Raw genomic sequence first — 15907 nt, 5'->3', positions numbered from 1 at the left:
TGTGGAAACCGCCTGAAAACCACATCTAGGAAAGCCAGCACGACCCTCGTCTTCAGTCTGCCGGGCGGATTGAGTCCGGGGCTGACGTTGTAAGGAACGTGGCTATCTGGGCGGGTGCAACTAGAAATCAATAAAATCCTAGAAATCATCAATTTTTGGAATTAGCAGCGTAATAATAATAACAGAAGAATATTTTTACGAAAGCTGACTTGAGAGACGAGTTCCTGAACCTGTAGGCACATGCGGGGGCAAAATATTCTCCACTGCAGTTTTGATACATTGGTAGAATTGGGGGGTGAGGCAAATTCTACATCTATGACCTTCTGCATACCTTCCAGCAATGTGTAAGTTCTCCCAGTTTCACGCACTGTATTGCTGAGTAAAGGTGTGCCTTCTAGTGCCTGGATAAAGAATACCCCACGCTTGTGCAGGCGAAGCCACTGAACTCTGGGAATAGATTACCGATTCGAACATTATAAAGACAAAGCATCATATGCAGAACATTTTGCAGTTGAGTACGAGATAAATAATTCGTCTGATATTGGAAACTATCACATTATAGAGAATGATCATAACGGATACTGAGAGAGAGCTAAATATCAATGATTCATTCTGAGGATACGACTGAAATATCTCAAGAAAACTAGGAAGGAAATGATGGCACTTCGTGGAAAAAATCTGCACCACCAAGAAACACTCGCCCTGACTTATCAAATCTGCTGTGAGATCCATCACTGGAGTGGAAGAGCCAAAACAAAAGGAAGCTAGATTGTCTTTTGAGAGATGTTAAGTGCGTCCCCTGAAAAAGGACGGGAAAATCAAAACTGTGTGAAAGACCTGGTGCAGGTTATAATATGTAAGGTCATTCTTTTTAAGTTGGTGAAGAATGTATGGAAAATGATTCTGATTTGATACAAATAACAAACGTTCCAAAATACACTGTCTTTGTGACATTTAATTTTTATCATTATGAGAAGATAGTGGTTACATTTTAAAAATCATTCAATACATTTAAAAAATACTGTAATTTTGTTATGTAATTTCCTGAGTAGTTTCATGAAAATATATTTTATTTGTAACTGGGGTGAAAAATACCCCAGGCATGTAGCCACGTCACAAAAATCCGAGTGTGTGCATACGGGTTAAGACAGATTCTTGGTATTAGCCGAAAAATGAAGATTTCATCATCACTTTGTACTTTGTCAATAAACTGAAAATATTAAATTATCCTGCAGAAAGATGCGTCAAGTCAATTTTTAGAGCAACAAAAAAATTATTCATACAAAAGATAAATGACCAGTACATGCTTCAGGCAGTATCCGAGTACCGCTGTGAATTCCTACGGAATAAAAAGAGACTTTATCAAAGAATAAGGATTTGTAAAAGAGCATTTTATTTTCACTTCACATTTGCATCAAAACCGTTGCTCCTAGAAGTGTTGTAGACTGAATTATTGCAGTTAATATCACAGTTTAGTTGAAATTTTAACCATTTACTTCAGTGCAATATTTTTTAAATGATAAGTATATGACATTTTTATGTGATTTTCCGTTAGGGACACGGCTGCCTCTTTTCCTAAGCAGGCCAAATTAGTCGCAACTCATTTTCTCGTGCAATGAAAGCAAACTACGGGGAAAGGGAAAGATGAAATGGAACTCGAGAAATAACAGCCAGCCTTGTTTTTCACACAGAACCAGTTTCAGGAGAAGTGTATATCCATGGTGGTGCTGCAGTAAATGAGAACGAGACTAAATTATTTTTGATGCGAGCTCTACTTTTTTATCGCATATTATGATACTAGGATAAAAATTAAGCACCGTGTTGTAAACTAGCTTTACTCGATGTACATCATCAGGACGTTGTGCAAGCATACGTGAGGAGTTCATTGAAAAATTAAGCTAATTCTTGTTGTATTGTTGATTTCGTTTACTTAAACTTATGAACTGACTTTTTTCCTGGTTCATAAACATTTTATTTTTATCTGTTATTACTTTTATATTGTAATTTCATATACTGACACGTTCCATGACCTTGGAGATTTGCTCCTCAACTTGGTCCTATGGAATTGGACGTGCAAATAAATAAATAAATAAATAAAGTGAGGCTTCGTCAGCATACTAAGAAATACGGAGCTATTCAATATAACCTTTGCTTTGCAGCCGAGTAGAGTTAATTTCGGGCGCAATGATGTTATGGCACTTCCCAGCACATTTTTTGTGCTTTCGCTGAACAGTTCGTCATTCGAGATTTTAAAATAGTACACGTATATTCAATCCCACCGTAGCGTTCATTTTCCACTGCATCGGCCTCAGTGGACCTGAGAAAAGGTTGGGGGGGGGAGGAGGGTTTAAAGGGGCACACTTGCCCTCACCCTCTTGTAATCTGTAGTGCCGAGTTTTTATTCATTATAGAACTCTCATTCTCTTCTACAAGTTATTTCCCTTGAATCTGAAAAACCTCTCGTTTAGCGAGTTGTAGCATTGTATGGTTTATCGCAATGAGAAAATACTACTGCAGTTTCGATCCTCCCTTTAAATTCGACAGTGGACAATGGAGCGCGGGCTTCATTCGTTTGAGAGTCGTTATCGCTTCCATAATAACGAGCCCGCAGCTGTACAATAGATCAAATGAAGGCAGGAGAAAGCCGCTGTTGTTAGTCGTGTCGACCTCCTTGAAGGCAGGCCCTCCTGGCCGTCCATCTCCCTGATGGAAGGCCCTTCAGGCCCATCCTTCCTCCGTTTTATTGCTTATGTTAAGTTTATTTATATGTGTGCCGATCTTTTATATGCAGATACAGTGTTTGAGCACATTGTACCCTAACGACTTGATACTGCAAATTACTTTGGGTTGTGGAACTCTCTCCATCTCATCTTTTTTTTTTTTTATTTTTCCTTGGTTTTGTGGTACTTGGTACAGCATGCAGACGACGGGTGCGAGACGAGGGCGTCGGAGCAGTTCTTGGTATTGTGTACGACTACATAAACAATGATAGCGAGGAGTCGGTTATAGAGCTGTGTGGCAACTGTTGTAGGAAAGCTGGACAGGAGCAGAAGTAATTAGTGAACAAATTAACACAGCGAATAGAACAATTACTTAACTACTATTTCTCAAAGTGTACAAAGACTCATTACAAGTAATGCAGCAGGAAATAATCTCGTTCTCAAACTGTAAAAAGACTCATTACAAGTAATGCAGCAAGAAATAATCTCCCTATTTGAATGTGAACAAGGAACGTTCTCTCTGAACTAAAGCAGGAAAGATGTTGTCCGGATCATGCAGCGTGTGCGAAGTGCGAGTGGCCCATGTTGGCTGCTGGCAACCATTCTACATCGTGGTGGCGCAGGGCGGTCGTGGTACGGAGCTGCTGGTGGCATGGTTCAGCGGCCACGCACCACTGGGTCCGTCAGATACCGTGCGATCGCTATCGGCGTCTGACAAAAACTTGTAACTCCATTCCCAACTTTGACGCTCATGGGACGATATCGAGCGAGGTGGCGCACGGTTAGCACACTGGACTTGCATTCAGGAGGACGACGGTTCAATCCCGCATCCGGCCATCCTGATTTAGGTTTTCCGTGATTACCCTAAATCGCTCCAGGCAAATGCCGGGGTGGTTCCTATGAAAGGGCAGGGCCGACTTCCTTCCCCGTCCTTCCCTAGCCCAATGAGGCCGATGACCTCGCTGGTCTCCTCCCCCAAACAACCCAACCCATGGGATGATATAGATACGTGGTACCACACTTGGAAGCGTGGGAGGAATGGACAACAGCGGGGCTGCTGGGCGCTGAGGTAACCGTGGCTTTACGGTCGCCATTGTACGTTGGCTTGGGGCTCGTGGCTCAGTTTCGGTTTCTGCCCACCGTGCCGCCCTGGCGTTGTTTCTGGCCTTCTTGCAGCTTCCCAAGTTTATCTTTCAAACCAAGCCCACCACCAAAGTACATTTTTAGTGGGCACCTTTATGCAACTCTACATATTCTACCTCTTAGTGAATACTACTTCTAATTTTCATTCGGTCTCTTAGACGCCCCAGGCTATTCCCAGGACGTTGCCTGTTCCTAGGCACATGGAGCTAGGCCACTACTACCTGTTAACCACTGCCTGTACTTCTTTTTTTTAATTTTACAGTTCCCTCCACTACCCTTTAATTAATATAATAACTGCCTTATATCATATGATTTCAAACCAAACCAGATTAGGATACAATTTTGCACCTTTTGTGCCTTCTACGACATTTTACTTGCAGGTTGACGAAAATATGACTAGATGTTCATTCTTTAAATGTTAAAGATTGGTCTTTATCGTCACATGTCCGCTGCTGGTAGTGTGAAGCACCATCATCAAGGAATCACCCAGAGACATCCTCCTTATCTATCTTAAAGTAGATAGGGGAATCTCACCAGCACAGCTACCTTGCCCTTTATACTGACCCATCTCAGTCGAGTATTAATTTAACCACAGGTGGCCAGGTCATAGACTCGCCATGCCACTGGCGACAACGTCTCGTATTTTAACTTTGAGACAGATGCGAACACACCTCAGAACAAGCCGAAATGTGAGGCTTATTTTCGTAAGTTTCAATCATTAGTTTTTTAAGCTGTCCGGAGAAGTCCCGTCTTCTCAGAGGCGACTTGGGTAAAATGTGGATAGTCATATATAACATGTTCTGCCGTTCCTATAGGAGCTCAACAGACCCACTCCAGAGTCGGCCTTCTCCCAATTCTGTGTAAATATGCAGGATAAAGACTATGTTCGGTGACAAAGCGTATTTCGCATTGTGTTGGTGTCAAGTATTTAATTTTCAGTATTTTATCGGTGTTCGGAAAGAGTTCAAATACTCCTCGGCCCGTGTCTGACTGCCACAACTCTCTTGCTACAATTTTAATATCCTTAATTGAACCTAATAGCATTCCCGTTGGTTGTGTTATCCTATCTGGATCACTCTTCTTAAGCCGGTGAATGGCTGCATTGTGTCTCAGTAGAAGATCCAAAGGACAGAGCCCCATTACTACCAACAGCGTGTCAGTGGGCGCTAGTATTGGATGCACAGTGCTTACGAGCAAAATGATGATGGGCCAGCTGCAGAGCCAGCGGGCTTAGTTTGCTGACTTTCCTAGAACGGTATGTCCTGCCCCACAGGCCATGCGACCCTCTGACGCCACACATAGTCTTCGCATATTGCGTTTGCGTACTTCCTGGCCTACGGCTTCCTGCATGCAAAATCTGTTTTCTCTGTGATTGGTGGCTTAGCCGTCACGCCAGCTCACGACTGCAAGCGCCGTTTACTTTGGTGGAAAGCTACTACCTTGGAGGATGTTTACCTAATGTGTGGTGGGAATGCAGCACACTAGTTTCAGAAAAGCAATTGACGTGGAGTTTGCCGTTCAGCTAGGATTGGCAATTACGGGCTTTTGTCGGACTCAACGCCACGGGTTTTGGGTGGTTGCCGTATGGAAGGGAAGCAGTTCTCTCCTGGACTGCCGAACGCAAAACTTAGAAATTTCGTCGATGTGCTTATTTTGTTGTCTTCGCTCTAGGGTTTTTTGATCTACCTGTCGTGCAGCCACGCTGATTGAAGTATCGGCCTCCACCCAATGCAGCCATCGTCCACAGGAAGAATGTCAACAGCAGTGGTAACGCACACAGCTCCGGCATTTAGGGAATTAATAGGCTGTGAAATTATCCCAGCTGAAGTAGACTCAACTGTACCGAGGCTGAAATATGAATAAATTGCGCATGTTCCGTAGAGGACTATCCGGAGTGATCAATCACTGGTGCATTCTATGCTGATTCACTTCCGATCTTTTTGGCCTCCGGTACACATTAAGCTGCACAGTATCTCACAGAGAGCAGAAGTGGTGGCCAGTCTTCCAATAATTCAGTCTTGATTTCAGTTGCACTTGAGGCTTATCATTGATGTTCAAGTGCGTAATCACTATTCATATTAAAGTATTTAATTTCAATAAATCTGTTTCTGATATCAAGACTGTATGTACTTTCAGTAGGGAAACGTAGTTTATATACCCACTCCCTGTTTACAGATTTTGGTGGAAATGATTTAATTTTTCTAACAATTATTTGTGTGAAGTTAATGCTACTCAACTGGCGTTGCACGACAGTGAACAACTAAATTTTCTTACTCAAAATCTGGTGTAACACTTTTATGTGCAGTCATCTGAAGGTGGTTGGTATTAACTCTTAACTCACGAGATGTGGCCACTCAGACCGCACCAGAATTTTCCAAGTCGCTCTCGTAGGTCAATTATGGTGGAAAGTTTTTATACAACACCTACTCTCTTTTAATCACCAACCCTACAAATTATTACTGTCACTTGCGTTATCGCCTTATTTGATTGTTGTTGACATGTGTTGTCGGCACGTGATGGTGTCTCCTAGACTGCGCCTCGTGAACTATGCACCTGCTTTCGTCACTTCAGTAAAAAATGTTTTAGCAAGAATGTGACAATTTTACACTGTCTAAGTTCGATGAAATTTTTAGTCAGTGAATGGACAATGATGTCAGTGATATAGAACAAGAAGTAGATGAAGAAGACAACGATTTTTCAACAGCCAGTGATCACAATTCTGCTAGAGATAACAGCAAGACCATTCAGAGGAAGAACTTAAGAACAATGGTGCTGAGGATGTCTCTGTTTCTACAAAATATACTTAGTGTTAGTTAAAATTAAATGTGTTCTGAGTGTTGGTAAAGAGAGATGTAGATCTCAGTACTGAATATTAATTTTGCAGCCTTTCTTTTTCTGGCTTCCGAGCTCAGTTTTTATATGCAAGTTTAAAACCCAGAAATTAGTTTTAAGCGAAAATTTCCTTCCTACAGAGATACCATAATTTCTTAGAACGTGAATTTCAGGTCTCTAACACTTCGTTTTTTGTACTAGCGAAAAAGCTTCACAAAAGTATGCTATTTCTGCTTGATACAAAAATAAAATACTGTTGGCTTCATATAGTGCAATAAAATCAACAAGGAGTATTTAAATAACACTTATATAGTTGTAACCATAAGTGTTATATAAATTAAATTAAATTTTCAAATGATTTACACCTTAAATCTTGGTTTAAAGATAAGGGTCTCAGAGACCACACCTCGTAGTATACGTTACAGAAAAGTCACCTCGTGAGTTTCGGTTAATGATCTCGGCTCTGACACTGGTTTATTCAAACCAGGCATTTTCAAGCTGCCTCCCCTCCCTACATTGGGGTCCCCTTTCATCCTTTATTGATTTCTTCGAAATATTGCTGTCAAGTTGGCTATGAGGCGCATTCTGCTTGTAGCGGGATCAAACTCCTGACGCATCCTTCTTAAGCTAGCGTTGCCATGAGTTAAAGTGAACTCCCTACCAGTTTCAAGTGCAAAAACCACCAGAAAACCACTAACAAAAATTAGCACTAAATTTTTTAAAAATAATTATGACAGAAAATAATTAGGAATTAGTTTCCTTTATTATTAAGTAATGAAATATTCACAATAATTAAATGAACATACAATAAATAAATCATAAAGTCAAGGTCACGAAAATACAAAAAGTTCTGTAACAACAGCTAATTCCTCAGATCAATCATTTTTGTCTGCATCACCACCATCGTTGGTTTCAGATTGATATGATTCTTTTGTACTGATTTGTCTTACAACGTTTATTGGAGTTTCATATTCGTAGCATGAATTTTCCTTCCAACCCCAAACAACAGCGTATTCTTAATATAGCAGTTAAAAGATTTAACTTCATTCTATTCCTCTGCTTGTTTGTTTATTACATTCATACTGCTAACTAGTATCTCAACATCGGCATTGGAATGAGGCAGTATCAGAAGAGTTATCACAAAAGTCGCTAATTCCTGAAATCTGAATTCCCCTTGCGCATCTTTGAAATGCAATACTTCATTCCCAAATTATTTGTGAGTTTGGTTGCGTTTCAGCTCAACAAATGAATTTGTCGCCACTTATCATCAATTCTTGCTATAAATTGTACACTTTTATTGAACTGAGCCATTATATCAGTGACAGTTTCTTTCTTGTGATTAAGTCAACAACGTCAAATTTTCTGGTAACCTGGTTTTAATTTCTTCGATCAGACTTACTATAAATGTTATGCACCGATTACGCAACATTTCTTCGCTTCCCGTGGTCATCCTTTTCCTCTCATTTCAAAGCAACTGCTTTTCAAAGCGGAATCCCAGATAACATCTTCGATCGACGAAATCACGAACACTTTGAGCAAAAATATTAACTGTATTTGCAGGTACCGTAAATTTACTGACAATCATATCTATCAGGTTGGTCAACTCATCAAAGAGTTCAGTGCGATCTGTATCTTTCAACTCAAAACATTATATTACTCTATTTATTTCAATTAATATTGGATATAAAAGTGACATATATGCGTAATTATCCTCGTTCGCATACACAGCGTGCAATAACTCTGCCATGTGACACCTTTCCCGCTACGGAAGAATGTGTTTTTAGCTCAGACAAGTGTGTATATATTTTTGATACAGCGGATCCTACTGATAACCACCTTCTCTGGCACGCTTGAACTATTTTTAACGGTTTCTGTTCATCGTTGATGGTTTTGTATAGCTCCTTATAAAGAGACTGTCTGAAGAGGAGCGACTAAACCAATCTTATGTCTCATCAGTTAAAAATTCCAAATTTCGCTAAAAATTCTTTTGCAGCAGCTGAAACAGCCAGTTGCAAGGAATGGCACAAGCAGCGTAATGTATGGGACCCATAACATACAGGGGTTACAGGGCATATTGAAAATATACAAACTAGGGCAACGCAAATGGCGTCAATTTTGTTTTAACCGCAAGAGAGCGTTACTGAAATGATGAAAAACCTGAAGTGGCAGACGAATGCAGGGTGTTACAAAAAGGTACGGCCAAACTTTCAGGAAACATTCCTCACATACAAACAAAGAAAATATGTTATGTGAACATGTGTCCGGAAACGGTTACTTTCCATTTTAGAGCTCATTTTATTACTTCTCTTCAAATCACATTAATCATGGAATGAAAACACACAGCAACAGAACGTACCGGCGTGACTTCAAACACTTTGTTACAGGAAATGTTCAAAATGTCCTCCGTTAGCGAGGATACATGCAACCACCCTCCGTCGCATGGAATCCCTGATGCGCTGGAGAATGGCGTATTGTATCATAGCCGTCCACAATACGAGCACTAAGAGTCTCTACATTTGGTACCGGGGTTGCGTAGACAAGAGCTTTCAAATGCCCCCATAAATGAAAGTCAAGAGGGTTGAGGTCAGGAGAGCGTGGAGGCCATGGAATTGGTCCGCCTCTACCAATCCATCGGTCACCGAATCTGTTGTTGAGAAGCGTACGAACACTTCGACTGAAATGTGCAAGAGCTCCATCGTGCATGAACCACATGTTGTGTCGTACATGTTCTAGCAGCACAGGTAGAGTATCCTCATCCGCAAAGAGAACATTTGCACTGAAATGAGGATTGACACATTGTTCGATGAACCATTCGCAGAAGTGTACCCGTGTAGGCCAATCAGCTGCTGATAGTGCCTGCACACGCTGTACATGGTACGGAAACAACTGGTTCTCCCGTAGCACTCTCCATACAGTGACGTGGTCAACGTTACCTTGTACAGCAGCAACTTCTCTGACGCTGACATTAGGGTTATCGTCAACTGCACGAAGAATTGCCTCGTTAATTGCAGGTGTCCTCGTCGTTCTAGGTCTTCCCCAGTCGCGAGTCATAGGCTGGAATGTTCCGTGCTCCCAAAGACGCCGATCAATTGCTTCGAACTTCTTCCTGTCGGGACACCTTCGTTCTGGAAATCTGTATCTATACAAACGTACCACGCCACGGCTGTTGCCCCGTGCTAATCCATACATCAAATGGGCATCTGCCAGCTCCGCATTTGTAAACATCACACTGACTGCAAAACCACGTTCGTGATGAACATTAACCTGTTGATGCTACGTACTGATGTGCTTGTTGCTAGTACTGTAGAGCAATGAGTCGCATGTCAACACAAGCACCGAAGTCAACATTACCTTCTTTCAATTGGGCCAACTGGCGGTGAATCGAGGAAGTACAATACATACTGACGAAACTTAAATGAGCTCTAACATGGAAATTAATCGTTTCCGGACACATGTCCGCATAACATCTTTTCTTTATTTGTGTGTGAGGACTGTTTCCTCAAAGTTTGACCGGACCTTTTTGTAATACCCTGTATATACAGCAATATCAGTAGATTCATCAATTAATAAGCTAAGTGGTTGATCTTTACAATCTTGTTTTAGATTGTCAGTGAAATTCGGCGCTAACACGTTTTTTATAACTGAGGTGCACTTAGTTCGGTGCAGCTGAACTTTTCGATATCTGTTTCATGACTGTGATTATCTCTCCCAAATAGTCGACTACACGTATACCGGTATGCATGGCTGTGAATAATGTAAGTCTTGCTCCTTCCTTATTTGTTTATTCCCAGTGGCTCTGATTCAAAAGTAATTCTAGGCTGCATAGTTACAACCTGCAACAATGTACTTAGTCAAAGAGTGGTGGAAGATGTGAAACCGATCAGTGAATGACTAATCAATTAAAAAAGGTTGCTTACCTTTTTATTTTGTAGATACTTCTTTGACATCCCATAAGACTTCAAATCTCCATAGTGACTCGTTAAAACTGTGCCACAAAATTTGTACTTCGCTCCCTGACCCATAGTATTTTCAATAATTTGAAGCCAGTCTTTTAAATATGAGTCCTGAAGCCAAGAATTCCGACACTTTCGCGTGTATTAGGGTTTCAGCAGTTACACACGTATGAAGTGGTGAAATAATACCATACACTGAGAATCACAATTGTATATTGTACACCACGAACGACGAATCGAGATACTTTTTCTGCGTAACTGACGTGACGCACCCTGCGTGAGCCAACAAGCACTCAGTGGTTATTCGAAGCGACACTGAAATAGGTGAGCACCCAGTGTTTGAAACTGGTTGCTGAACTCCCTGTACCTGTGCAAGCCGCCTTCGCTCGTGAAATGAACTATAACTAGGTGCTACTAAATACTGTCCATTCTATGGGGAATCCCCGCATGTAGTCTATAGAGTGTGACTGATCGTTTCATGTCATACTGTACATCATCAGTGTTATCTTCGCAGGAAAAGTTAAGTACTCCTGAAACCAAATAAAGTAGAAATAACATATTTCGAATCATATAAATAGCTTTGTGATTGAGAGATGGCATTTTCAGTAACTGAAATTGAATTATCAAACCGCTATAAAACCCACCAGCCACTAGAATCAATAGTTCACCACTGAAAGGAGGGTAGAAACCACCAGTTTTAGTGGAAACTCTACTAAGTTAGCAACACTGGGTCAACAGTAGCTAAAAGTAGCGCTCTGTGGAGGACTGTTTGGTTTCACAAAATGGCACGTGCGGTATCACGTGCCTTAACGATCGATTTCGCAAAAGCTTTGCCGTCTTCACAACGAAATGACATCCAAGATTATGATACGCCATTGGCTAGTACTGGAAAGAAATGTAGCCTGGGTAAGAAAGTTTAACGAGTTAGAGTACGAGGGCTATTCAGAAAGTAGGGAACGTTTCCGTCTGACGCCGCTAGGCGCGCGCCGATTGCATATACACTCCTGGAAATGGAAAAAAGAACACATTGACACCGGTGTGTCAGACCCACCATACTTGCTCCAGACACTGCGAGAGGGCTGTACAAGCAATGATCACACGCACGGCACAGCGGACACACCAGGAACCGCGGTGTTGGTCGTCGAATGGCGCTAGCTGCGCAGCATTTGTGCACCGCCGCCGTCAGTGTCAGCCAGTTTGCCGTGGCATACGGAGCTCCATCGCAGTCTTTAACACTGGTAGCATGCCGCAACAGCGTGGACGTGAACCGTATGTGCAGTTGACGGACTTTGAGCGAGGGCGTATAGTGGGCATGCGGGAGGCCGGGGGGACGTACCGCCGAATTGCTCAACGCGTGGGGCGTGAGGTCTCCACAGTACATCGATGTTGTCGCCAGTGGTCGGCGGAAGGTGCACGTGCCCGTCGACCTGGGACCGGACCGCAGCGACGCACGGATGCACGCCAAGACCGTAGGATCCTACGCAGTGCCGTAGGGGACCGCACCGCCACTTCCCAGCAAATTAGGGACACTGTTGCTCCTGGGGTATCGGCGAGGACCATTCGCAACCGTCTCCATGAAGCTGGGCTACGGTCCCGCACACCGTTAGGCCGTCTTCCGCTCACGCCCCAACATCGTGCAGCCCGCCTCCAGTGGTGTCGCGACGGGCGTGAATGGAGGGACGGATGGAGACGTGTCGTCTTCAGCGATGAGAGTCGCTTCTGCCTTGGTGCCAATGATGGTCGTATGCGTGTTTGGCGCCGTGCAGGTGAGCGCCACAATCAGGACTGCATACGACCGAGGCACACAGGGCCAACACCCGGCATCATGGTGTGGGGAGCGATCTCCTACACTGGCCGTACACCACTGGTGATCGTCGAGGGGACACTGAATAGTGCACGGTACATCCAAACCGTCATCGAACCCATCGTTCTACCATTCCTAGACCGGCAAGGGAACTTGCTGTTCCAACAGGACAATGCACGTCCGCATGTATCCCGTGCCACCCAACGTGCTCTAGAAGGTGTAAGTCAACTACCCTGGCCAGCAAGATCTCCGGATCTGTCCCCCATTGAGCATGTTTGGGACTGGATGAAGCGTCGTCTCACGCGGTCTGCACGTCCAGCACGAACGCTGGTCCAACTGAGGCGCCAGGTGGAAATGGCATGGCAAGCCGTTCCACAGGACTACATCCATCATCTCTACGATCGTCTCCATGGGAGAATAGCAGCCTGCATTGCTGCGAAAGGTGGATATACACTGTACTAGTGCCGACATTGTGCATGCTCTGTTACCTGTGTCTATGTGCCTGTGGTTCTGTCAGTGTGATCATGTGATGTATCTGACCCCAGGAATGTGTCAATAAAGTTTCCCCTTCCTGGGACAATGAATTCACGGTGTTCTTATTTCAATTTCCAGGAGTGTATATTTTGTTATGTTAGTGCTCGGCAACTCAGTCGGCATCCATCCGAGACAGCGGGAACGTCTCTGCGCGTCTGGCTTTTTCGATATACGAATTTGAAATGTGCATTGCAATCGAAAATCCCTCCAGTTGTGAGGTGCGGTCTGTGATACGGTTTTTGTCAGCAAAAACCTAAAACCTATAGAAATTTATTGTTAATTGTATGGAAACAACGTATTGAGTGAATGTTCCGTCAGGAAATGGTGCATTCGGTTTAAAAATGGCCGAGCCAACGTTCATGATCATGAGAAGAGTGGACGCCCGAGCATTGTGACTGACGATCTTGTCGCTAAAGTTGATGAAACGATTCCTGAAAACTGCCGCTTCACAATAGTAGAGCTTTCGCTTTCTTTCCACAAGTCTCACGGACTTTGCTGTTTGAAATTGTCACTCAAAAGCTAGGCTACCACAAATTTTATTCACGATGGGTGCCCGTAATGCTTACAGAGCACCATAAATAACAGCAAAAGGGGGCAACATGGCGATTCATTACTGGATCGAATCATAACCAGTGACGAGACTTGAGTGAAACACGTCAACTGAGAGACAAAATCACAGTCCATGGAGTGGGTGCACACAAGGTCCCCCCAAAAACCAAGAAAATTTTTGCAAACCTTGTCAACAAAGAAGTTCATGGCGACAGTGTTTTGGGATAGGCAAGGTGATCTTCTTATTGATTTTCTCGAACATAGAGCAACCATAAATTCTGCCCAGTACTGTCAAAATCTGCACGGCCTTAGAAGAGCAGTTCAAAACAAATGCCGAGGAAAGCTGAAGTCCAGAATTTCGTTTTTGCACGACAATGCCCGACCTCACACGGCAAACCGCACTAAGGAACTCCTTAATTCATTCAAAAGGGAAATTTTCCCCTCATCCGCCCTACAGCCCCGATCTTGCACCAAGCGACTTGTTTCCTAAGATGAAGAAGTGGCTTGCAACGCAGCGCTTTGGTGACGACGCGGAACTCCAGGCGGGCGTGACTCACTGGCTGAAGTCTCAGGCCAGAGGCGATTCTAAACGTCGGTCAAGGGGCCCATCTATGGGCCTGGGGTGGGGGGGGGGGGGAGGGGGGGTTGGGGGAATGGAATATCGCTTAACAAATGAGAGTTTGGGTCCTCTAGCGACAAATTGGTAAAATTTAGTGTTGCTTAAAGTAGTTTATGGTAACTGTTTTGGAGTTCAGGGTAAAAAATGTGTTTTAATAAATAATAAGACGCCTATTTTAAGCTAAATGATATTTATTGGTTTAGATAGTAAGCTGTATTCACTTTTATTCTTTTGATAAAATGTGTTTGAAATACATTGTAACCTATACTGCTACATAATTATTAAAAAAAAAATTACTGAATCTGTGGGAGCAATATATTCGCTGATTTATGAAGTAATTTTATCCATTGTAATATGATACGCCATGGGGGGGGGGACGCTGTAGCACCCATAGCCCCCCCCCCCTTCCCACCGCCCCTGTCTGAGTCGGCAGAATTTTATGACGAAGGTCTTTCAAAGCTTGTCCACCGCTATTTTCAAAGCTTGTCCACCGCTATAAGTGCCTCAATGTGTTTGGTGACTATGTGGAGAAGTAGTATGTCAGTCCCTCTTTCAGATGTATATTATAAAATGTATTTCTTGTACTTAGTTTTTTTTAATGCCAAAACGTTCCCTTCTGAATATCCCTCGTATTATGTTTATTTAACACCAAGGGAACGCTTCTGCCAGGTCCTGGGGCGCTGGGCCTGGAGTGCCAAGCTTAGAGGGGCGTGTCCAAGTGTAAACTTTGTATACATTGCGTTTCACAATTAGTAGCGATATCTTCCGTGGGCGAAAGTGTGCGACATAAAAGAGGAGAGGCGAGGCGCCAAAATGATAAATCACTTCTATGGAAAAATGTTCTCGGACCGGCTCTGCCGTTATTGAAAGTGTGAAGTTATCATTACACATGGACTAAGTTCTTGGAAACAGAAACTATCAATTTCATCAAAAATGTACGGGAAACGTGGGAACGTGACATGATACGTGCTAACAGCGCGCTTCCAATGTGAAAACATTGTGAAGTGGGTGAGACAAGCGGAAGGAAAGTCAAATGGTTGGTTTTACGAGAAACGATGCATGTTAATGTCTTATGCCTAAAAGTGTTTTGCAAAACGAGAAACATTGTATAATATTCTAGAATGATTGCGCAAAACGCTATTTAAATGAAAGTCAAAACGCGTATTTGTTAAAAATACCCAGCATTACAGCATACTAAATAACAGTTTCGTTTTTTGCAAACAAAAAAATAATAGTTGTACCTCTACTAACTTTATCACCTTCTGTTATGTTACGTGATGTCACAGACAAAAGAACACACAACACCGTGGTGAATCGTACCTGTATGCAGACGCTACGAACCGTGCTGTGGCCTGCAACGCCGCGGACGGACTGCTAAGTCATACGCTTAGATCGTTCCTCGTGTCCAAGGCCAGGGGCACGTGCGCTGCTGCCGAGTCGTCGGCTGCGCAACTCAGTGCAGTGTGGAACATAACAAACCAAAAGAATGAATGTTATCGCTCAAGAATTTTGTTATTTTTTTCGTGCAAACGTCGATTCGCTCGTCGGTCAAACTTTTTTGTTAGGCAAAATACCATCGGAATAGTTACGAAACTAATAATGTGGAAGCAATAATTGAGCCCACAAGGGATAGAGCATGTCGGTACGTATTTGTCGCGCAGTGTTTATTTTGACTGTGACGTTATCGTACCAGTTTTAGCGCATGAGCGATGGTTACGAATTAAAACCCGCGTCATACAGAAGGGCGGGCACG

General features: G+C 43.0%; 1 protein-coding gene across 1 annotated transcript in view; it reads right to left on the bottom strand.

Annotated features, from left to right (window-relative positions):
• Positions 1–15527, bottom strand: part of LOC124777670 (glutathione S-transferase D5-like) — a 52811-nt gene extending 37284 nt beyond the window's left edge. Inside the window, exon 1 of the mRNA XM_047253151.1 lies at positions 15475–15527. The gene's annotated coding sequence lies outside the window, so the exon portion shown is untranslated. The remainder of the gene's footprint in view (positions 1–15474) is intronic.
• Positions 15528–15907: the final 380 nt, after the last annotated feature.

This window comes from Schistocerca piceifrons, chromosome 2 (genome assembly GCF_021461385.2).
Source record: "Schistocerca piceifrons isolate TAMUIC-IGC-003096 chromosome 2, iqSchPice1.1, whole genome shotgun sequence".
Lineage (NCBI taxonomy): Eukaryota > Metazoa > Arthropoda > Insecta > Orthoptera > Acrididae > Schistocerca > Schistocerca piceifrons.
This window is presented reverse-complemented; position numbering and strand designations above follow the sequence as displayed.